Here is a 24,000-nt window from a genome sequence, read left to right as displayed (position 1 = left end):
ACTATGGTACCCTTCCCTACTGGAGTACACTTTGCCTTATTCCCTATAGTGATCTGAAAATTCATTCTTTCCTCCTGATAGTCTGAGAAACATTCCCGGATTCATGTCATATGCCAAGAGGCTCCATTGTCTATATACCATACCTCTGATGATGCAGAGCTTGTCACACAAACAACTTCTTCTTCCAATCTGGAAGCCAACATAGAGAAATCGAATTTACCATCTTTTGTGCAATTTTCTGAAAATCTGTACGAGTCTCCTGACATAGATGCCTTTGCATCATGATCTCGACCCATAATTGATTTTCCCTTCCTGTCTCTGATTCCTTGCTCTGATACCATGTGAAAATTCTATCACTGCAGCAACTGATTTATTTTACCTACTTATTCTTCAATAAGTTATTTACGAAATCCCTTCAGTAAATATTAAAATAAATTCTATTGCAGATATCACACCATTATACAGAAACAAATACATGCACAAGAATCAAACACATCAACACAGTTATTTTTGGACAATTGTCCCTGGAAAAACCCAATGTGGGAAAATTGGTGTAGCAGAGGAGGATTTTATTAATCAACTTTTCTTGAGTACAACTAGTGTGCCAAACTAGCTCACCGAACAAAGATAAATTCTTCGGCACCTCTCCTAGGCTCAGCGTCAGTCCATCTAGCCTCTGCGCAACTCCCAAACCCTCTGTGTCAGCACTCTGCCTCACTGCGTTAGCACTTGGCCTCTCTGCGTCACCCACGCAAGCCCTCCAGTGACTGTGCAGTCTTGCTGCCTGTGCGTCTTCCTGAGTGGCTCTGCGTCTACCTCTCTGATCTTTGCGCTAGTCCTCCGACACTGTCCCTGCCTCTCTGTTACATACTCACTACCTCTTACTGCAATCCAGTGTTCTAGTTCGAATTTCTCAGCAAGCCCCCGCTTTCGAAAATCAAATTGACTGGTCTCCCTCAGTGTATCTCCAACTAACCCTCAAGCCTTTTCTTATACTTTTCCTATTGATGAACCAACAACCGAGATTAAGTCCCTGATCAACGGCTAAGATTAAAATAGACTTGATCTTCGTCTCTTAGAAGCTTCTCATCCTTATCTTTATTAATACCCATTAATATTTTTATTTTGCTAAGTTTAGACTTAGGAACTCATTAAAAATATCAATTATTTTAATAACTCTTCATCCAGATGGAATTTTCCAGAACGATTTCTGGGTCTTGGATATCTCATGTGCTTTAGCCTCTCCACCAATTTTCATGGCTAGAACACATCCGATGCTATCCCAAATCAACACTGGGCAAGCTATATCGATTGCATAAATCCATCACGGACCATCTCCCATGCACCAAGCCATCATGGACCATCTCCCATGCACCAAGCCATCATGGACCATCTAGGGATTGAATATACACCATGTATCCCAAATCTCATGAAACACTCCAAACATGATGTAATCACTTATGGAGTACCCTGAAAAACTATCTTATAGCTCATAAGGAAGTTCCCACCTTGCTAATTTTAATAGAAAAAAGTTGAAATAGAAGCTTAATGACCTCCTCAAACCAATTGCCAAACATGGAGGAAATTAACGTAAGTAAAAGCATGAAATAATCAAAGAGAAAAGCACTTTCGTTGTGCTTTGAATATAAAATTATTCTCCTAAGTCCTCTCAAAAGCATCCAAGTAAAATTTATGGAAGGCACCTATTGTAGACTGGAAATTAGACAACTCAATGCTTGAAAAAGCGACACATATGTGCTCCTCATGTGAAGGCCCTCCTTATCCTTAATTAGGCATTCATGATCTCCAGAAAAAGCACAAAATCATGCCCAAGCCAGGTGCTCATGACTGCCAAATATATCTTGATCAAAACTCTGAAAAGTCACAAATAAGGCTTGGAGAAGTACAAAGGATATGGATCCAAAACTGTTTGAAGAAAAACATCTTAAAAAAGCACGTGCCAACGATAAGTCTAGGGCTCTGATATCCTCCCAAAAATATACCCAAATCTGAATATAACAAAGTCCCTAGAATCCTTTGAAAACTGAAAACCACTTCCATTACTAGAAAAGCAATCCTCGAGTACCTACTATTTTTAGTATTGAGACACTAGTTTTAACCTAATTTTTGAATTTTCCGCAAAACACCCATTTTTTTTGGGTTTTCCTTTGTATCTCTATATAACCTTGCCCATGTATGGCATTTTATTAAAAATAAAAATAGAAACCCTAAAAATCAACCTCTCATGACCATTTCCAAAATTGGGCACATGGACTCCTCTATAAAGGGTATCCATACATGTGATTAATTTCCAAAAACATGAAGTTGCTAAAGATGTATTTTTCTCAAAATAACAAATCTTGAAACTCAAAAAGTACTCGTTTGGAATGCTATCAAATGGGTAGCCCCTGCAAAAAGTTTGAACTTCCTAAAAATAGACAGTGCCTGAAATGCTCAATCTCAAATATGTGAAATTACCGTTTTGAAGTTCTCTGTCTCCTATGCATGTCGCAAGTATTGCATATCACCTACATGCATGGGAAACCTGCAAAACCTAGGAAATGCCGAAAATGTGGACTTTGTGTTTGGATTGATCCTTGAAGAAAACTACTCTCAAGGTCTCATGCAAGAAACCTGTTCCGTATTTAACTTTTGAGAAAAAGATCGGCAACCATGTGCTAACCAGTGAAACCGGATTCGTTGATTTTTTCCAAGTGTCTGAATCCTGCGAATTGGATTCGATTCGCCCTAATTTGAATCGGATTTTCGTGACACGACGTGTCCGAATGGCACACGATCGAATCCGGATCATGTCCCGTTCAGAGACATCATGTCACGAAAATCGGATTCGAATCTGGTGAAAAGGAACCCGCGAGCCAATAAAAGGGCGCAATTTCTAATTTTCTTTACCATTTTGTTTCATTCCTTTTGCAAATAGTGAGCTGTGGGTTTGCTGTTAGAAGTTTGGAGCAAGGAGCCAAGGGTTTGGAGCGTTTTCAAGGAGATTCAAGCAACAGGTAAGTGCATTTCCTCTCTATTTTTTTGCATTTGTATTACAACAGTTTGTATTTGCATTTCTTTTACAAATTTGTGCATATTTTGTTTTTTTGTTTTTACAGTATTCATGGCTCAATCAAGGGCATCAGGTAGGGGGCAAAGGAAGGGGAAGAATGTCCCCATTGGAGATGCCCCTCCTCCCCCAATATCATCAGAGTCTGTTGCAAGTAATGTTGAGGGAAGACTTCCTCCTAAAGGTAACATTGAGAAATATCCCTTGTGGAAATATGTCACAAGAGAGGATGGGCCAAGCAACAAGGGGAAGGGAGGAGGCAATGTGCATTGGAGATGCAACTTTTGCCACAATACTTTCACAAGCACATATTTTCGTGTGAAAGGCCATTTGTTGGCTTTACCAGGTTGTGGAGTTGGAGCTTGTACATAAGTTCCTTTACAAAAGAGGAAAGAAATGGAAAAAGAGTTCACTGTTGGTATGGCAAATGTGGCTGCAAAATCAAGAAAAACCAAGAATGATGACCCCCTTCCATTTTTGAGGAAAGGCACCACCAAATTTCCATTTGAGAGTTCTATTGGGGGACAAGCAGCAAAAAGAAAGGCAATTTCATTTGGTCTAATGGATAAGATTTTTCAAAAAGAGAAATGGGAAGAACTTGATCTCACCATTGCCTTTTTTTCTATCAAAACTTCATATCCTTTAATGTTGCACGCTCACCTCTACTTATTGAGATGTGTCGAGCTCTAACTCACAGGTCCCTATCATGGTATGTGCCTCTTAGTTCAGAGAAGCTTAGAACCACATTGTTGATGAAGGCAAAAAAAGAGGTGCAAAAAATTCTTGAGCCTATTAAAGCATCATGGCCAACATCTGGGGTTAGCATTGTTTTTGATGGATGGACAGATCCAACACGACACCCACTTATCAACTTTATGGTGTCTTCCTTGAATGGTCCAGTTTTTTTGAAAGCAGTGGATACCCTTGGAGAATACAAGGATGCACAATTTATGGGTGAGTTGTTTATTAAAGTTATTGAAGATGTAGGTTTTGATTCTTGTGTGCAAATCATTACAGATAATGCATCTGTTTGCAAGGCTACTGACATGAATGTGGAAGCTAAATATCCACAATTATTTTGGACACCTTGCATTGCCCATTCATTGAACTTAGCACTAAAATCCATTGCTTCTGATGTGCTTTGAAGTTTGGATTGGTAACATTATTGAGGATGCATGACATATCCGTAACTTTGTCCAAAATCATACAAATGCCCTCACTATCTACAAGGAGTACAACAATCTATCATTGTTGAAGATTGCTGATAGACGGTTTGCCTCTTCATTCATCATGTTGAAGAGGTTGATGGAGGTCAAGACCGCTCTTGGGGCCATGGTTATTTCTAAGTTTTGCTCTTTTTGGAGAAAGACAGATCAACTAACCTTTAAAAGAGTGAAGGACACTGTTGACCACTACGTGTCAACTACCCATAGCAGTACGCCCCCTTTTTCACAAAAAGGATAGTGCTTGATCGATGTGTCCGTGCCATTTGACTGTCATCATCAGCTCGATCATGTTATGTTGTAAACCCAATCTGCATGTGTAAATTGTAAATAATCATAGCAGATCTGAGTTATGTATGTAAATCGCCTAGGCAAACCTAATTTTCTAGTGATAATCTACGTTTCGGAAGGTTTTTTGTCTCACTGATCCATGATTGGCAGAGTTTTCCTTCAGCTTAACCCCAAAGTCGGAATGGATTTTGTCATTAGAATCTCAAGGGAATCCTAGTGTTCTTCGAGTCTATGTAAAAGAAATAATTCTAACTATTTGGTTAGGTTATTACAAATTGCTTGATCTGCTAGATTATATTTGTGTCGCAAGACTGGGTGGTCTATGAGGGTCTATGTCAAATAGGTTTTCCCCTTTGAGATGTAAAACTGTAAAAGTTATGATGTAAAGTGTCTTGAGGGTTAGAAAATGTTTTATCCCCTCATAAGTCCTAAGTCCTAGGTCCTAGGTAATTTTTCCAAAGGCTAAGTTCGAGGATCTAAAAAAAAAAAATTAAAAAAAAAGTCAAAGTTTTTGAGGAAATAAATGCAAGATTTTAATTTTTTAATATATTAAAATGCATTTAAAATTTTGACAGATGAGATTAAAAGGGATTTTGATCCTCATCGACGGTCGAGATTAGTTTGACATGGATCACTCGAACTAGCCGTTGGGAAATTTTTAAATAGGGTGTCAGGGGTTATTTCAGATCAGATTCGATCTTAGAGTCGTGTGCTAAGGAAAGTTATTTTGTAGTCATTTTTTTGTGTAATAAAGAAAGACTTTGGGGTTGAAAATCTTGCTGGTGTTACTCTTCTAGAAATGCTGTAAGTTGTTTTGTTTTTCTGCATAAATTTAGTTTCAGCCATTGATGATAGCTTGATGAAGATTGATTTAGGCATAGTTATCTTGTCTGATCTCTGGGGTTTGAATGATAGTTTAATTTCTAAATATAATGGCAGGTATCTCCATTTGATCTGAATTTCACTGTTGTTTTCTCCCTCTATGTTAATGGTTGATTTAAGCTGTGCAAGATATTCTTAATTTTGAGTTTACTGGGCGTTAGGGGAAGTTCTCGGCTGAACCAGCCAACTCCCGGATTGCGTTTTCTGAAAGAGCCCAGCCAGTTTTAATCCCGGGCTTATCATTAGAATTTTTTGCAGATGCATGAAGGGTTTTTTGAAGCACCTTATCTAAAATTTAAAATTCTGAAAATATTTCTGTGGATTATTGATAAATCTGGCTGCTTAGAGTCGTTAATCTGTAAATATTGTAATTGTTTAGCTGGTTTTTGGGTTTCTTTTTAGGTTTAATCCTTGCATATATTATTTTTGGGTGTTCTGTTTTTTGCCATTGCAGGTTGCAGGTACAGATTTTGAAAAATTTTCAGGGTTTCCATCAGGCAATTTGAAGCAGGAAGGGTTTAAAATTTCAAGTTTCTGGGCTACAGGTCTGCTACCTGCGTCTTCATTTTTCACTATTGCCTGGGGTTTTATTGCTGCAGAAATTTTTTTGAGATATTTTTGGGGCCACAGTTCTTCCTTGCGTGCCATTCCAACATCTACCATTGAGCTGGCCATTCTCTACGCTGCTTCCATCGTTTCCCTCACCAACACGCTGCATACTCTTCATTCACGCCCCCTTTGCCATCCAAACTTCACGCCAAACCTGCATAATAGTGCTAGTTTTCTCCACCGCAGCTTTGCTCACTTACCTGCAAAAAATCCCCAATTCAAAACCTGCATCCACCTCCATGTGTTGCCTTTCCTCACTACTTCATTCCACGCTCCATCCTGCTTTATCAGCTCTCTATCCCTTGTGTTTTGCTCATCCTCAAAACCCCATTATGCTACTCCAGCTCCCTACGCATATTCTGAAGCCATCACACTGCATTTCTTCCTCAATGCGCAGCTTAATCTCCTCCAATCCCTGCGTCCTCCCTACGCAACTCCACCTTCTTTGCGCTGCCCATTTACTGGAGCTCCACGTTGCCTGTACGCTGCCATACCTACAAAAACCCTGCCCACGGGTCCTTCTCCTCTTCAACCTGCATTGAATTCAACTAGCAGACATCTCCATCCGGACCTGCAAAATGCCTACGCAGCTCCCATCGCACTTGCCATTCCCTCAGACGCCGTCCTGCAAAGACAAATACGTAATTCGACTTTCATATGCAGGTTCAATTTTGTTAGCTTAGGGTTAGTATAGTTAGAACGCTTTTGATTTTTAGGTTAGCGTATATATTTTTATGAGATGTATGTTTGATATTTTTAAGTGTTAGTTTTAGATATTTCTCAGGCTTTAGTTTTGACATTTAGTAATTTTTTAAAGTTTAGTTTTGTTTTTGATAAATCAAAAAATCTCATAAAAAAACAATAAAAAAAATAAATAATAAAAAGGTTTCTTTTTCAGGTCTAAGTTTTATTTAGAACTTAGATTTTATATTGTGTATATAAATTAAAAGTTAGATCTTAGTTTTAGAATTAGATTTTTTTTTAATTTTAGATTTCATTTTTGTATATATTTTAATTTTCATCTAGTTTAGAATTAGAAATTTTTTTAGTTTTATTTCATTTAAAAATATAAAAATACAAATTTTTTTAAAAAAGGCATAAAAAAGTTCCTTTTAGATTTTAGATTAGATTTTAGTTTAGATTTAAATTTTATTTATTCAGACTTTAGTTTTGTTTTATTTTAATCCTAAAATTTTATAAAAACATAAAAATATAAAAATATTTAAAAATTAAAAATTTTGAAAAAGCTTAACAAAAAACTGAAAATTCATTTTTTGGCATCTTTCGTGGTATCTATGTTCCACTTTTCTATAGTTAAATGCACTTAAATGTTATTAGCTATATGAAAGTGGTAATTGGTTAGCATTTAAATTGTATGGTTGTTTAAAGCATTCAATCTTTAGAAATTTAATTGTTGGATCATTATTAAAGCATTGTGAGTTTATTGAATAGCTTGTATTGCTTGGGATATTTGATGATAAATGATTGTTTTACAAGGTTCATATTTCTGCAACATTTAATAAATAATCATTTAATCATTAACTCCATAAGGCACTGGTACATTAATTTCTAAAATCAATCAAGTGCTAAATTGCCTTGTTGTGTCTCCCAACCCAATTGGTCCACAGTTGGTCTTCCTTTATCCCATAGGGTCTACCCCCCTTAGCCTTAGGAGACGGCTTAAACGGAGAGATCGGGGATCAGGGTGACAGCCTCTGGTCTGAGCGTTGTCGCGCTGCCTGGACAATCTGTTCGACAACAGACACAGTGCTAGATGATGCTTGGTGGGAGAGGGTAGATCTAATTATTCAGATCATGGACCCTATCATTTCTTTGCTTCGATTCACAGATACAGACAAACCCATCCTAGGAGAGGCTTATGAGGGATGGTATTCCATGATTGAGTCTGTGAGGAGCATTATTCTACAGAGTGAGTGCCCCGAGTATGAGACATCATCAGAGGCTTTCTGTGGTACCATATAGGATATTCTTGTCAGCAGATGGGACAAGAATTGTACACCTTTACATTGTTTGGCTCACTCATTGAACCCAAAATACTATAGCCATGAGTGGCTGAATGGTGGACCTTCACACAGATTCCCTCCTCACATGGATGGTGAAATCTCACAAGGGAGGGAAGATGCATTCAGGTGGGTTTTTCAGGATAGAGCATTGCTTGATGAGGTGGAGGATGCCTTTGCAGAGTTTTCCATTGACATTGGTTGATTTGCAAGATATGATGTGATTAGAGACAGGGGGGCTAAGAAGCCCTATTCTTGGTGGGCAAATCATGGGGCAACAAGGCCTCCTCTTCAGTAGTTAGCCATGAGGCTCCTCTCTTAGGTGACTTCATCCTCTTGTTGCGAGAGGAATTGGAGCACATATGGGAATTTGTATAGTGTTAAGAAGAGCAGGCTTGAGCAGTCCAGGGCAGAGACAATGGTGTATGTGCACACCAACCTTCGTCTTATTTACTGGCAGAGGGAAGAGTGGTTGAAGGGAAAGACAAAGATGTGGGATGTCTTTTTGGATGATATGGGTCTGGACAACAGTGTTGAGTTGACATTGGCCAACATGGATCTCAATGATCCAGTGCTAGAGCTTGTTAGATTTGATGACGGTGATACTGTAGAAGGGTCATCCTCCACACCAACAGATGCAGAGGCGACTATGGATACAGGGGAGGAGGAGGATGCAGAGGAGAGTAGTGGTGACCATGCTGATGAGGACAGTGACGCTGATTTTAATGATGACCATGAAGATTGATGACTCATGAGTCATGGATACCTATTGCTTTGAGGCTTGTATACCTGTAGTTGTTTTGTATTTTCTATTTCTATTTCCATTGGCATTGCACTACCTATGTAACACATTTTGATTTTGATGACTTAATGAGAAAACTACAGTTGTTAGTGTCTTTATCTTACTATCTTGTCTTTCTCCTATTGGATCATTAATGAATTGAATATGTATTATGATTTATCATTTATGAATTTAGAATTTATGATTCATTGATTTATCATTTATGTGACATGTATTTGAATTTTGTATGTACTATGCATGCTATAATGTTACTAACTTTGTAAACGGTAAAACTTACATCTAGATGAAGATCTATGTTTCAAATCAATGAATTTGTATCATTAATGAGAATTTGTGTAAGAAATATCTAATTTTTAATATATATATATATATATATATTTTTTTTAATAAAATAATATATAACGAATCCTAACGTGTCCTATTCCTGAGGGTCAATTGAATCCAACACTCGAATCCCCATATCCTACGAATCCCGAATCCCCGTGTCAGGTTTCTTAGGTGCTAACTCTAGCTAAAGCACTCATGAACTGTTGATCAAGCAGGAACCCACAAACTGTCAATGAGGAATCAATCACAAATATATCAACAAACCATTGATGCCGAATCACCTAACATGAACTTCTGACAAGTTCATAGTTAGTCATGACATTTCCATTGACCTATTTTGTGGTCACTTGTGGACATTAATAAATTATCTTATTATCTTGTATTATCTGAATTTAGATGCAATATCCTGCAGTGAACCATCTTCTAATTGTATGCCAATCAGTATAGCAACCAGACCTTTTCAAGAGAGAGATTTAAATTTTTTCAATTGAAACAGTAGGTAGCCTATTTCCTCACTATGATATATCACTCTTCTTTTAAATCATTGCCAAACTCGTTCCTTTAAAAAAACACTTTCAAAGAAAATCCAAACAACTACTTTTAGAGCAAACAATAACATCCATTTAAGGAATTCTAAGGCTCGAATCCTTACGACAGCAACAAATTTTAGCATTATGCTTGATGTGTTCTATAGGTGTAAGCTTATGTATTTGTTTAATTATTCTTATAAACATTAATGGTGTACTCTTGTAGAGAAATCCTGAAATATATTCATTATCACACTGTAAGAAAGGTGTTTTTGTGAACAATAACATCACAAATGAGCTTTAAATACATGTAGCAAGATAACAAGAAGGTTGTGCCATCTTATCTCGACTGAAGTTTCCATCTTTTTTCTCAAATTAAATCTGTGCACTGGCATTGTAAAGCACTATTTTTGGGAAATTTAAAATCTTGACAGATTGAAGCTTGATTATTCACACAGTGACATCTTGAGACAATTTTCCTATTAAATGCATAATACATACCTAGTTTTTGCTGTTGAGGTCAATCCCGGGCTGTAGACACTCCAAATTCACTTTTATTACCAAAAGACCAACACCTCCCTGCCAAACTGGGCACAATCTTGGTACCCAGCTCCAAAATACTTCAAATTTGAAGTAATTTGACCCATGTGCTCAAAAGCCTCAAGAACAATCAAGGCTGCTCTATTTGTGGTTCCTTACTGTAAGTTCTCCCTTCCTGCACTGCGCTCTCAAGGCAAAAAAAGACCCCTTCTCTGTCACACTCCCTTCTCTTTTATTGCTTAGAGTCACCGTTCATTCATCCTCCACTGTCGTGGCTGTGAGGCGAGGATTCTTGCCCCCTGTCCCATTATGTGGCTCCTCACAGTGATTTAAGGAGGTAGTCACGTTTTATTTGAGACTCATGTTAGTTTTTGTGGTCACTTGTGGACATTAATAAATTATCTTATTATCTTGTATTATCTGAATTTAGATGCAATATCCTGCAGTGAACCATCTTCTAATTGTATGCCAATCAGTATAGCAACCAGACCTTTTCAAGAGAGAGATTTAAATTTTTTCAATTGAAACAGTAGGTAGCCTATTTCCTCACTATGATATATCACTCTTCTTTTAAATCATTGCCAAACTCGTTCCTGTAAAAAAACACTTTCAAAGAAAATCCAAACAACTACTTTTAGAGCAAACAATAACATCCATTTAAGGAATTCTAAGGCTCGAATCCTTACGACAGCAACAAATTTTAGCATTATGCTTGATGTGTTCTATAGGTGTAAGCTTATGTATTTGTTTAATTATTCTTATAAACATTAATGGTGTACTCTTGTAGAGAAATCCTGAAATATATTCATTATCACACTGTAAGAAAGGTGTTTTTGTGAACAATAACATCACAAATGAGCTTTAAATACATGTAGCAAGATAACAAGAAGGTTGTGCCATCTTATCTCGACTGAAGTTTCCATCTTTTTTCTCAAATTAAATCTGTGCACTGGCATTGTAAAGCACTATTTTTGGGAAATTTAAAATCTTGACAGATTGAAGCTTGATTATTCACACAGTGACATCTTGAGACAATTTTTCTATTAAATGCATAATACATACCTAGTTTTTGCTGTTGAGGTCAATCCCGGGCTGTAGACACTCCAAATTCACTTTTATTACCAAAAGACCAACACCTCCCTGCCAAACTGGGCACAATCTTGGTACCCAACTCCAAAATACTTCAAATTTGAAGTAATTTGACCCATGTGCTCAAAAGCTTCAAGAACAATCAAGGCTGCTCTATTTGTGGTTCCTTACTGTAAGTTCTCCCTTCCTGCACTGCGCTCTCAAGGCAAAAAAAGACCCCTTCTCTGTCACACTCCCTTCTCTTTTATTGCTTAGAGTCACCGTTCATTCATCCTCCACTGTCGTGGCTGTGAGGCGAGGATTCTTGCCCCCTGTCCCATTATGTGGCTCCTCACAGTGATTTAAGGAGGTAGTCACGTTTTATTTGAGCCTCATGTTAGTTTTTGTGGTCACTTGTGGACATTAATAAATTATCTTATTATCTTGTATTATCTGAATTTAGATGCAATATCCTGCAGTGAACCATCTTCTAATTGTATGCCAATCAGTATAGCAACCAGACCTTTTCAAGAGAGAGATTTAAATTTTTTCAATTGAAACAGTAGGTAGCCTATTTCCTCACTATGATATATCACTCTTCTTTTAAATCATTGCCAAACTCGTTCCTGTAAAAAAACACTTTCAAAGAAAATCCAAACAACTACTTTTAGAGCAAACAATAACATCCATTTAAGGAATTCTAAGGCTCGAATCCTTACGACAGCAACAAATTTTAGCATTATGCTTGATGTGTTCTATAGGTGTAAGCTTATGTATTTGTTTAATTATTCTTATAAACATTAATGGTGTACTCTTGTAGAGAAATCCTGAAATATATTCATTATCACACTGTAAGAAAGGTGTTTTTGTGAACAATAACATCACAAATGAGCTTTAAATACATGTAGCAAGATAACAAGAAGGTTGTGCCATCTTATCTCGACTGAAGTTTCCATCTTTTTTCTCAAATTAAATCTGTGCACTGGCATTGTAAAGCACTATTTTTGGGAAATTTAAAATCTTGACAGATTGAAGCTTGATTATTCACACAGTGACATCTTGAGACAATTTTCCTATTAAATGCATAATACATACCTAGTTTTTGCTGTTGAGGTCAATCCCGGGCTGTAGACACTCCAAATTCACTTTTATTACCAAAAGACCAACACCTCCCTGCCAAACTGGGCACAATCTTGGTACCCAGCTCCAAAATACTTCAAATTTGAAGTAATTTGACCCCTGTGCTCAAAAGCTTCAAGAACAATCAAGGCTGCTCTTTTTGTGGTTCCTTACTGTAAGTTCTCCCTTCCTGCACTGCGCTCTCAAGGCAAAAAAAGACCCCTTCTCTGTCACACTCCCTTCTCTTTTATTGCTTAGAGTCACCGTTCATTCATCCTCCACTGTCGTGGCTGTGAGGCGAGGATTCTTGCCCCCTGTCCCATTATGTGGCTCCTCACAGTGATTTAAGGAGGTAGTCACGTTTTATTTGAGACTCATGTTAGTTTTTGGTAGTATCGGAAGTGATCTAGCCTTGAAAATTGGTGAAGAGGCTAAGGCACATGAGTTTTAAAGAACCCAGAAACTGTTTGGTGAAATTCCACCTAGATTGTATTTTATTAAAATAGTTAATATTTTTAATGGGGTTCATAAGTCTAAGCTTAGGAAAATTAAAATATTAATGGGTATTAATCAAAATATGGGTGAAAATGATCTAGAAGGCGGATCAAGTTATGTTTTAATCTTAGCCGTTGATTAGAGATTTAATCTCGACCGTTGAAGACTCAACAGGAAAAGTATAAAATGGAGGCTTGGGGTTCATTTGGAAATACACACAGAGAGATTGAGGAAATCGATTTTCTGAGGTGAGAAGTTATAAGGAGGAAAATCGTTTGGGGAGATCTTGCAGCAGAGGGGTAGTGAGAATCGAGAAGGACATTTCAGAGAATACTAATAGAGAAGCAGAGAGAGCTTGCAAAGAGGCAGCGCAGAAGCCGGGAGAGCTGATGTAGAAAAACTGCCTGTCATGCAGAATCTAGAACTGCTGGAACAACCGGGAGAGCTGACACAGAGGCAGTGCAGTAGCCGGGAGAGCTGACACAGAAACGCTGCCTGTCACGCAGTATCGAGAACTGTCGGAACAGCCGAAACTGCCAAACTGCCGGAACAACCGGGAGAGCTGACGCAGAGGGCAGTGAATGTGACCTAGGGCTGACACAGAGCCAACGCAGAAATAGCCAGGGTTAGCCAGTCCTGTGCCAGATCAGCGGAAATTTTGCCGAGTGAAGTGAGGTAAAACTCACTCAGATTTTCCGCGAGTATTTTTCTCTGTAAAGGATTGCTAGATAAGCATTCTAGATTTGTATTCAGATATTTCTCTTGCATAATAATAAACCCTAAGAGTTGCTGCACTGGTTTTCCCGCATTGGGTTTTTCCGGGGACTATTGTGTCGAAAAATAAGTGTGTCCTATGTATCTTGTTCTTTGCTCTGTTTTCTATTTCATGAGATCAAATATTTAATTAATGTAGGCTACATAAGCAATTTGCTTCAGTATTCAGAAGAATAACTTGGTTAATGTATATTAAAAATCAACTAGGTGAAGTAGATTCAGATTTGCTGCAGTAGGGGTTCCTTCAGAGTGTAGGAATTTTCACATGGTATCTGAGGACTGATTTTGAAACAAGAAGAGCAGATCCAGTGCTGAGTAGTGAGGCCGAAAGCTGCACTTGGAAGTAATTCAAATCCCTTTGAAGGGATTGCGCAGTCCTTGCCGGGAAGCAGATCCTAGGATATCTCTCTCTGATTGGGATGACAGAGGTATGATTTCCAGTTCGTGAGTTTGTAGAGACAAAGGGAATGACGTAGAGACTCGACGCAGTGTTTGCAGGGCATAGAAATCCGCTGGAAAAGAACGAAGACATGTAGAAGGGGAATTTTCTCCTCAAAGAACTTTCCTCCAGAAAGTTTGAATTTTTCACTTGCTGCGCAGGTGAGCAGTGCTAAGCAGTGACTAGAGGAGTTAGTTCGACGATTGGGTAAGATGGCATTGCATGGGCTCAAAGATCAGGACAGGTTAGAAGGTGCCTCCAACTATGTCATATGGAAAACTAGAATCTTAGTTGTTTTGGAGGAATATGATCTCGAGGCCTACGTCAAAAGTGTTGTAGCTATTCCTGCTGACAATGATCAAAAGAAGAAGTACAAGGCTGAGCAGGGGAAGGCAAAGAGGCTCATTCTCGATGGAGTTCGAGATCATGTGGTCTCATACTTGCAGGCAAGGATACAACCCGAGAGATGTGGGAAGCCTTGTCTTCTTTGTATGAAGGCTCTTTCGAACAATGAAAGATGTATTTGGAGTAGAAGTTGCAGCGGACTTTGATGTAGAAAGGAGAAGGGGTGAATCTTTATCTTCAGCGTCTTCAGGAACCAGAGACCAGCTTACCGCAGTGGTGTCCACTCCTCAGCCAATCACGATGGTGAGGATAGTCCTGAATGGAGTCTCGGATGAATGGCAAGTTTTCGTCCAAAGCATATTGGGTAGAGAAAAACTACCTTCATGGGAGGAGATCTGAGTGACTTTTCAACAGGAGGAGTTAAGGAGCGACCTAGTGAAGGTCAACCTTAGTGGAAATAGTGGGAGTTACACAAAGATGCAGGAGGAGGAGGAGAATGCAACTCTAGCATCGAAGGGACAACAGAAGCTGAAGCGAAAGGAGGACATTTCAAAGGTGAAATGTTTCAGTTGTGGTGAGATGGGCCACTATGCATCCCAGTGTCCTTTGAAGAAAAAGACAAGGACGAGAAACATGATCCTAAGGCTGCTTCAACGAAGATTGACAAGGATGAGTTTGCCTTGAGTGCCCACGCATCTCCAGGAGGGAGATGGGGCAATATTGAGCTGTAGTTGGGAGGACTACATGTCGGCAGGATCCTTGAAGAGTCCACCTCTTGGATCAATTCCTTGCTATGGGAGCCCAAAGATTGAGCAGTAGCAAGATGGACTTAGTGTCAGAGAATGCAGTGGAGTGTTTGGAAGACAAATGCAATAGTTAGGGACCAGAGATTGATCATCGCAGAGCACGGTTGGCAGCAGTGCAGTTGGCACAGTGCAAGAGTCAGCAGCAATGCAAAAGATTCAGAGGGTCAGAATCAACAACAGTTAGATTCCAAGATTCATTGTATTACGCTGAACATAGTTAAGTTCAGCTAATTTTGGATGTTTTTTAGTTGCTTCTCTCAGCAACTGAGTTGCAGTACGGATGCAGTGTTAGCAGTGGCAGTGCTAGTAGCATAGCAAATGCAACATTTGAGAGGGAGCTGTAGTACAGATGCAGTAGCAGCAGTGGCAGTGTCATGGGTAGTAGTACAGTAGAAACATCAAAACAATGTTGGTGGCAGTAGCAGTGTAGAAAGAAGGTGCTTTAGAAACAAAGTAGCATGCAGGTGGACATAGTTGCTAGAGCACTTTCCTCGCTAAGAGGGATTGCTAGTTTTTGGTAGCATCGGAAGTGCTCTAGCATTGAAAATTCGTGAAGAGGCTAAGGCACATGAGTTCTAAAGAACCCAGAAACTGTTTGGTGAATATTTTTAATGGGGTTCCTAAGTCTAAACTTAGGAAAATTAAAATATTAATGGGTATTAATCAAAATATGGGTGAGAATGATCTAAAGGCAGATCAAGTCATGTTTTAATCTTAACCGTTGATTAGAGACTTAATCTCGGCCGTTGAAGACTCAACATGAAAAGTTTAAAATGGAGGCTTGGGGTTCATTTTGAAATACACAGAGAAATTGAGGAAATCGATATTCTGAGGTGAGAAGTTCTCAGGAGGAAAATCGATTGGGGAGTCTTACAGCAGAGGGGCAGTGAGAATCCGGGAGGACTTTTTGGAGAATACTGACAGAGAGGCGGAGAGAGATTGCAGAGAGGTGACGCAGAAGCCGGGAGAGCTGACATAGAAAAACTGCTTGTCATGTAGAATCCAGAGCTGTCGGAACAGTCGGGAGAGCTGACGCAAAGGCAACGCAGTGGCCGGGAGAGTTGTCGCAGAAACGATGCCTGTCAAGCAGAATCTAGAACTGTTGGAACAGTTGAAACTGTCGGGAACTGCCGAAACAGCGGGGAGAGCTGACACAAAGGGCAGAGAAGGTGATGTAGGGCTGACCCAGAGCCATGGTAGAAATAGCCAGGGTTAGCCAGTCTTGTGCTGGATCAGCTGGAATTCTGCCGGGTGAAGTGAGGTAAAACTCACTCAGATTTTCCGGCAATGTTTTTCTTTGTAAAGGATTGCTAGATGAGCATCCTAGATTTGTATTCAGATATTTCTCCTGCATAATAATAAACCCTTAGAGCTGCTGCACCGGTTTTCCTGCATTGGGTTTTTCTGGGGACAATTGTGTCCAAAAATAAGTGTGTCCTATGTATCTTGTTTTTTGCTTTGTTTTTTGTTTCATGAGATCAAATATTTAATTAGTGTAGGTTGCAGAAGTAATTTGCTTCAGTATTCAGAAGAATAACTTGGTTAATGTATATTAAAAATCAAGTAGGTGAAGTAGATTTAGATTTGCTATAGTAGGGGTTCCTTCAGAGTGTAGGAATTTTCACAACTCACCACTTTATCAAATTACATAGTCCCCTTTTTATTAGGTTTTATTTAAGATTATATTATATTTCTTTTAATATTTGACCTTTAATTAAAAGATAATTCTTTTATAACAATATAATTCTCTTTGAACTTTAATACTTTAATTTAGAACCTTTAGGTTTACATAATTTTTTTCATTTGATATATAATATATTATTTTTTTTCCCGTAGAAAATGTTGTAATTTCTATTAGATCATAAGAAATTACATTCTGTAGATGCCTATGCATATGCATAATGAGGCTGGTCGCCTCCACAGATAGTAGCAAAAAAAAGACCTTTTGTCTACAACCCTGTACAGATAATCTTAACAGTTTTTCCTCCACGCAGGGAGTTCAGTTCTCAGATGTATCATAAACCAAAATTTATACAAAATAAAAGAGTGTGCTCCACGCAGGGAGACATGCTGATAAAAACAAAAATAACATCTGCAATTTATCAAAAAGAGAGATATGTCTGATAGATCTGTGATGAGTTCAAAATATTTCCCAAATGATAACAACAGCTGCTGTCTCGTAGCTTTGTGAGGTTCCAGTGGGCCAAAAAGTATCAAAAAGAAACCTGTAGATAGATTTGAAAAAATATAAAAACAGCCTCATGGCTGTATCCTCCGGAGAGAGCGCAGATCGACAAAAGGCCTGTGGTAGTGTTGATGGAAGAGTCCATCGACTTCTTCCTGTATCAGCCAGTCTTCTTCTTGCCTTTGCGCTGCCTGTTTTGATAGGAGGTCCGCCCTTGTGTTGCGCTCCCTGTAAATGTGTTGACAAGCAAAATGTTCAAATAAATCTATAAGCCTGTGTGTCTCATCCAGAATGTGTCTCAAAGAAAAAGCAGAGCAGTGTGAAGTTCTATTTATCCAGTTGCAAACAAGTTTGGAATCCCCAAACAGTTGTAGCTTTGTGCATCGTTTTTCAAGAGCAAAATGGATGAGGTGTTTAGCAGTGGACAGTTCGACATAATTATTTGTGCCCCTTCCCAGGTGCATCTGTATATGGAAACAATGTTCGTCCCTGAGGTAGAGGAAGGCTCCTCCGCCACAGCCATCAGCTTGGGCCGAGCCGTCGAAATAGGCCCATAGGAAAGATTTGTCAATGTGCTCAGGGTGGATGGTTCTAGGGGGGGGGCTGTGAGAGGTCATCCGGGAGTAAGTCAAAATTGGCAAGGATATGGGATCTGATAATAGGCCAGATGGGGTCTATTTGGTCAAAAATAGCTCGGTTCCTTGCCGTCCAGATAGCCCAGCACATGAGAAGTGGTAAGTTCCTGTCTCTTCCTTTGTGTTTTTCTAGCCAATTCAGCCAGGCCTCTGTAATGGTCTGTCCTTGCCATTGATTGAAGGATGGGGAGGATGAGGTTAAAAGGGACCATTGTTCAGAGACAATAGGGCAGGACAGAAATAAATGCTCGGTGTCTTCCTCATTGCTCCTGCATAGATGACACCAGAAAGGCCCATGGAATGATCGTTTCATCAAGTTTGAGCCAGTGGGGATTTTGTTGAACAGAATGGTCCACATGAGCATACGTGTTCTGGGGGCAGCTTTGAGTTTCCATAGTGCTTTCCACCAAAGCTGGACATTTTTTGGCTGAGCTTGTTGCATGAGCTTTAAATAACCTTCCTTGGGAGTATATGTTCCATTTTTGGCGAGTGCCCATACAATCTCATCTTCTCCTTCCGTTATCCTGATGTGTGCTTGAGTGAGGGCTTCTGTGAAAACCTCCCAATCATGTCGCCACTGTCCCGGAATGAGGAGGTCTTGTGCTGACTTCCAGGCCTGCTGGAAAGGTGTGGTGCTTTCTTGGTCTGCTATGTGGGCTATGTGGGAGACACCCAGCTCCTGAAGATGGGCGATTAGTAGTGCTGGAAGTCGATGGGCATTGCCACACCCGATCCAAGGATCCGTTCCTATGCGTACAGCATTCCCCTGATGTATCCTCCATGTTAAACCTTCCCGAATGAGAGGGAGGGAGGTGAGGACAGCTTTCCATATATTGGAGTGCCTTCCGCTCCCCCTGTGTTCCCTGCGAATCCAGCCGAAAATGTTTTCCGGGGCAATGTATTTTTCATAAACCACTTTTGTCCAGAGGCTATGTGAGGTAATGAGCTGCCATCCTAACTTTGCTGCCAATGCTTTAGCAAAAGCATCCAATCTTTTTATACCCCATCCTCCCCATTTCTTTGGTCTCGCTATAGTATCCCATTTTACCCAGGCAAAGAGGCTTCCCTGTTTGTTCCCTTTCCATAAGAATCTGCAGCAAATCTTTTGTAGTCTGGCTAGGATTCCTCTTGGAATCTAGGCCAATGACATCCAGTATACAGGGGTTGCTTCCAGAACTGCTTTTATGAGGGTGAGTCTTCCAGCCCGGGTGAGGTATCTGTTATACCATATATTTAATCTCTTTTCCACCTTTGCAATAATCCATATCCAATCAGCGATTTTATATCCCCCATGTTTTATTCGGAAGCCTAGATATTTCAACCCTTCCTCCATCGGGTGTGGTGGGAAGGGGAACCGGTGCCGAATGTAAAAGACTTCATGTTGCGAGCAGCCTATCTCTGTGAGGGTGGATTTGTGAATATTTATGATCATACCTGTAGCCTTCTGAAAGAGGTCGAAGACAAACTGCAAGGACGAGGAGTCGGCCAAGCTGCCATTTAAGAAAATGAGCACATCATCTACAAACAGTAGGTGAGTGAGAGAGCAATTTTCCGTGATTTTTATACCAGTAATCCTGCCTCTCCTGTGTTCTGTCCCTATCAATCGACTTAGTCCTTCCATAATGAGCAGGAAAAGTAAAGGAGATAGGGGGCACCCCTGCCTGAGACCTCTTTCTGCTGTGAAGAAAGGAGTGGGGGATCCATTAAGGAGGATGCTGTACGACACATCAGTTATACAACTCATTATCCTTTTGATGAACAAGTAAGGGAAACCCAGATGTGTAAGAAGCATTCGAATGTAGAGCAGGCTTGCCCTGTCGAAAGCTTTGGAGAGGTCCACCTTTAAGATCATGCCCTTCAGACTCCTGCTCTGCATCGAATGAAGGAGCTCTTGTGCAGTGCCAATAGCTTCATGGATCTGGCGGTGCTGAAGGAAAGCGAACTGTTCAGGGGATATATGTGCCGAGAGGATGGGCTTAAGCCTATTCGCGAGGATTTTGGCCATGATCTTGTATAGGCAGTTACAGAGCGAGATGGGCCTGAAGTCATTGAAAGAGGCTGGTTTGTCGGATTTGGGGATGAGGGCTATGAAAGTGGCTTTGATGGCTGAGGGGATCTTTCCTGAGCGGCTGCAGTGATTAATAACCTTGAGGAGGTCCTGGCCCAGAAGGTCAAAAAAGGCAAGGTAGAATTCGATGGTCCATCCGTCAGGTCCCGGGCTTTTGTCTTTTTGGAAGCCTCGAATAGTGGCTTCAAGCTCCCCTAATGAAACCTCCTTGATGAGTTCTTCAGCGTCCTCGTCATCCACAAACTTGGGGAAGAGCTCGGCAACTCGCATGATCTCTAACAGATTGGCTTCCCTCGGGGCCATATATATGTTCCTGAAGTGTGAGGTGGCTAATGAGGCTAGTTCTCTGGAGTTGTGAACTTGTTGTCCCCGGTCATTTTGCAGCTCCCAGATAGTGTTGATCGATTTCCGACCATTTGCAAAGCGGTGGAAAAATTTTGTGTTATCATCCCCTTCCCTAAGCCAGATTGCTCTGCTTCTTAATCTCCAGCTTGCCTCTCTGTCTCTGAGGATTTGAGTTCTCTGATTGATCAGGGTTTCATACTTAGCTTTCTGTTCCGGGGAGTTGAAAGTTCCATCCGACTGCGAATCAAGATCAACAATTGCTTGCTCTGCTTGGGAGATTATTAAGTCATCCTGTTCCCTCTTTTTGTGAGCCCAATCTCTGGATAGCACCTTTATTTCAGTGAGGTTTTTTACAAAGCATTTGGCTGGATCCTCCTCCTCAGGGATTGGGTGTGTTTTCCAGAAGTCGGATATTAGTTTGATATAGGAGGGGTCCCGGAGCCAAGTGGAGTTGAACTTGAAGGGAGCCTTGTGCTTCTGTTGCTTTTCTCCAATCTCTAGAAAAATGGGTCTGTGATCCGACATACCTCCACTGCCAACCCATTGCCTGGATCTTGGGTGACTGTTGTGAAAGGCCTCCTTGATAATAAAGCGATCCAGTCTCCTAGCCAAGCTTTGGTCACCCGACCGGTTGTTCCTCCAGGTATGCTGAATCTTGGCCGAGGGGATGTCGATCCAGAGGTGATCCTCAAGCAGCTGCTCGAAAAATTCAGAAAGCGGGTCAATCTGCGCCATATGTCCCCAGGATTCTGAGAAGCCCATAGAGAAATTTAGGTCTCCCCCTAGGATTACATTCCCATTTAGGAGGAGGGGGGAGCTGAGGAGCTTTCGCCAAAAGAGTTCCCTGCTGTGACATGGTCCATAAACATTTATGATTCTAAGCTCTTCCTCCAGCTCCTTGGAGTAAATGTCCGCCCCCAAGAAACCCTCACCACCCCATATGTTCTTCAGGTTAATCGAGCGGTTCTTGAAACCAATTGCAATGCCCCCAGAGCGACCCGAGACATCAATAGCGTGGAAAGACCAACCATGCATCCAAGAGCAGAGGATAGAAATGGCCGAATCCGCTTTGCATAGGGTTTCTTGTAAAAGGATAATGTCAACCATCTCAGATAGAAGGAGTCGCTTCAGGGCCAGCTTTTTCTCGGGGCTGGCCATCCCTCTGCAGTTAAAGGACAAAAGCTTCATGGAGGGGGGGGGGAAGGGTGTCCTTTGCTCTAAGAACCCTTTCAATGGTGTGCTGTTTGCCCTGGATCACTTCGTCCCCAGCTTGTTCTTTTGCCTTGTGAGTGTTAGAGGGTCGACCTCTACCTTGCTTGGGCGAGAGGATGGATGGGGCAGTATCCAATCCTATGGCGTCCGACTCTTTCTGCTTTGTAGTTGAGCGGGTGGAGTACCTCGGAGTGGAGTTTACCGAGGGAGAGGGCGATTGAAGGGGACGGGACGGGACGGAGGGGAGGGAGCAGGAGGTAAAAATGGCCGATGGCTGTGGGAGAGGGCAGGTCATATAGAGATGGTGAGATTTCGTGGGGGGAAAGGGCGGGCGGGAGTCCATCACCAGGTCGAGAACCGATGGGGATGAGGGGCCGGGAATCAAGACCGGAGGGGGCAAGTGGGAGGATAGAGATAAACAAGAAGAAGTAAGATGCGATGCAGAGACAACAGGGGGAAGAGACATACCCGATGAAAAGACGACTCCCTTTGCTGCCCTTGAGCGCGTCAGAGGAGGAGATGGAGGCCTGATCGGGTTTTTGCCCTGCTTTTTTTCAGAGGTGCGAGCGGCGCTTCCACTGTGTCTGAGGTCTTGATATGTTCCGCCCTTGGTGCTGCCGCGGCCGGAGGAGCTGGGGGTCCCGCTGAAGTGGGTTGGTCCTGCATCATGGATTCCTGCTGAGTCTTTTTGAGGAGGGGGCAATCCCTGTAGAGGTGACCCACTTGATGGCATCTCCTACATCGGTAAGGGATTCCTTCATAGTCTAGCTTCTGCTTCCTCGAGAATGATTTCCACTGAATAGTGATGTGTTCCTGCAAGCCTCCTCTCGTGTCTAGGTGGACTAGAATCCTGGCGTATGCCATCATCCCCGTCGAGAGATAAGATTTGTCCGATTCCATGAAGGTGCCCAGCGAGTTTCCAATTCTCCTGAAAATGTCCTCGGACCAGTACTGAAGTGGCAAGCCCGGGAGTCTTACCCAGACAGGCCCGACCCCGATTTGTTCAGTCTCCGGGTCGAAGAGGGGCGTCCATCTTTTAAGAAGTACTGGTGCTTTTTCGAAGTGCCAGAAAGATGACAGTACCCAGCTCGTGTGGTCAGCCCTTGCGAACCTCAACGCGAACCAGCCTCGCACGAATGTCTGGACAGAGGGGATTTCCGCCAGGTATTGGCCCCAAATCTCCGTAGCCCAGGTCTTCAGTTTTTCCGCAGAGTAATTCCTGCCCCGGATGCGCCCCACAAGAACTCTGTCCGCTAAATCCATCGCGTCTCCCCACTGGATGTCTTCTTCAAGCCTCAGAATGATGTCCTCAGGTCTGGATTTAAAGCATCGTTGTTTCTTCGTCGGGCGGGAGGACATGCGGCTAGGGTTTGTAGGTGCCCTAGATCCAACAGGTGCATCAATCGGGGGGGAGGGGAGAGGGATCGAAAGGGGGGGGGATAGCCTCCGGGAGGGGGGGGATGGTGTTGTAGCTTCCAGAGGAGGCAGGGGGAGCTAAAGGGGGGAGGGGAGCTGCAGGAAGGGGGGCTTCAGGGGGAGCGTCAGATTGATGTGGAAGGGGTTGTAAACCCTGCAGATTTGAGGGGTCGGCGTCGATAGGGGAGGATTGGAAGCATTCCGCTAGAAAACCAAGGGAGGCCGGAGAGGGAACAGAGAATGGTGCCCAGGAAGAGGGTTCGACAGGCTGTAGAGAGGCGGGGAGAGCCGGATCCGTCGATTGAGTGAGGTCCTCAAAACTGGCGGACAGACTTTCACTATATAGACCTCCAGAAGCCATGAACGTGGAGCGCCAGATGGAGCCTTCTGCCAGCGGAGAGTCCGAGTAGTCCACCTCGTCAAGATCCATATCGCCAGCTGCTTAAAACAGAATGCAACCTCGGAACCAGGTAACCGTCGGGGACCGTCGCCGACAGCAAGGAATGCCGTTGGGCCGTTCAGGGGCGAGAAATGTGGAGCAGCAGAAAATCGTCCGGGATGAACAGGCGTGAGGAAAGCGACGGGCGGCAGCCGTTAGCTGTTTGGGCGCAGCGACAAAGACCTAGCAGCGATCGGCGGAGTAGGGTAAACCAGAACAGGGTGAAAAATGGGAAGGGTAAGTAAGGAGAGCCTGCGGAGGTATGGGGGGAAAAAACAAAGGACAATAGTAAAAAAAACCCCAGGCTCAAGACTCGATGAAGTACGGTGTCGGGGTTGGCTGCAGGACCGATGCCGGCCTGC

General features: G+C 41.8%; 1 protein-coding gene across 1 annotated transcript in view; it reads left to right on the top strand.

Moving 5' to 3' along the window:
* LOC149169628 (rRNA (cytosine-C(5))-methyltransferase NOP2C-like) overlaps positions 1–24,000 on the top strand; it is a 397,811-nt gene that overhangs the window by 251,866 nt on the left and 121,945 nt on the right. The gene's annotated exons all lie outside the window — the stretch shown is intronic.

The sequence above is a fragment of the Pinus tabuliformis genome, chromosome 4_2 (assembly GCF_031772625.1).
Source record: "Pinus tabuliformis cultivar Carrire ecotype Pingquan chromosome 4_2, CPIR1, whole genome shotgun sequence".
Lineage (NCBI taxonomy): Eukaryota > Viridiplantae > Streptophyta > Pinopsida > Pinales > Pinaceae > Pinus > Pinus tabuliformis.
This window is presented reverse-complemented; position numbering and strand designations above follow the sequence as displayed.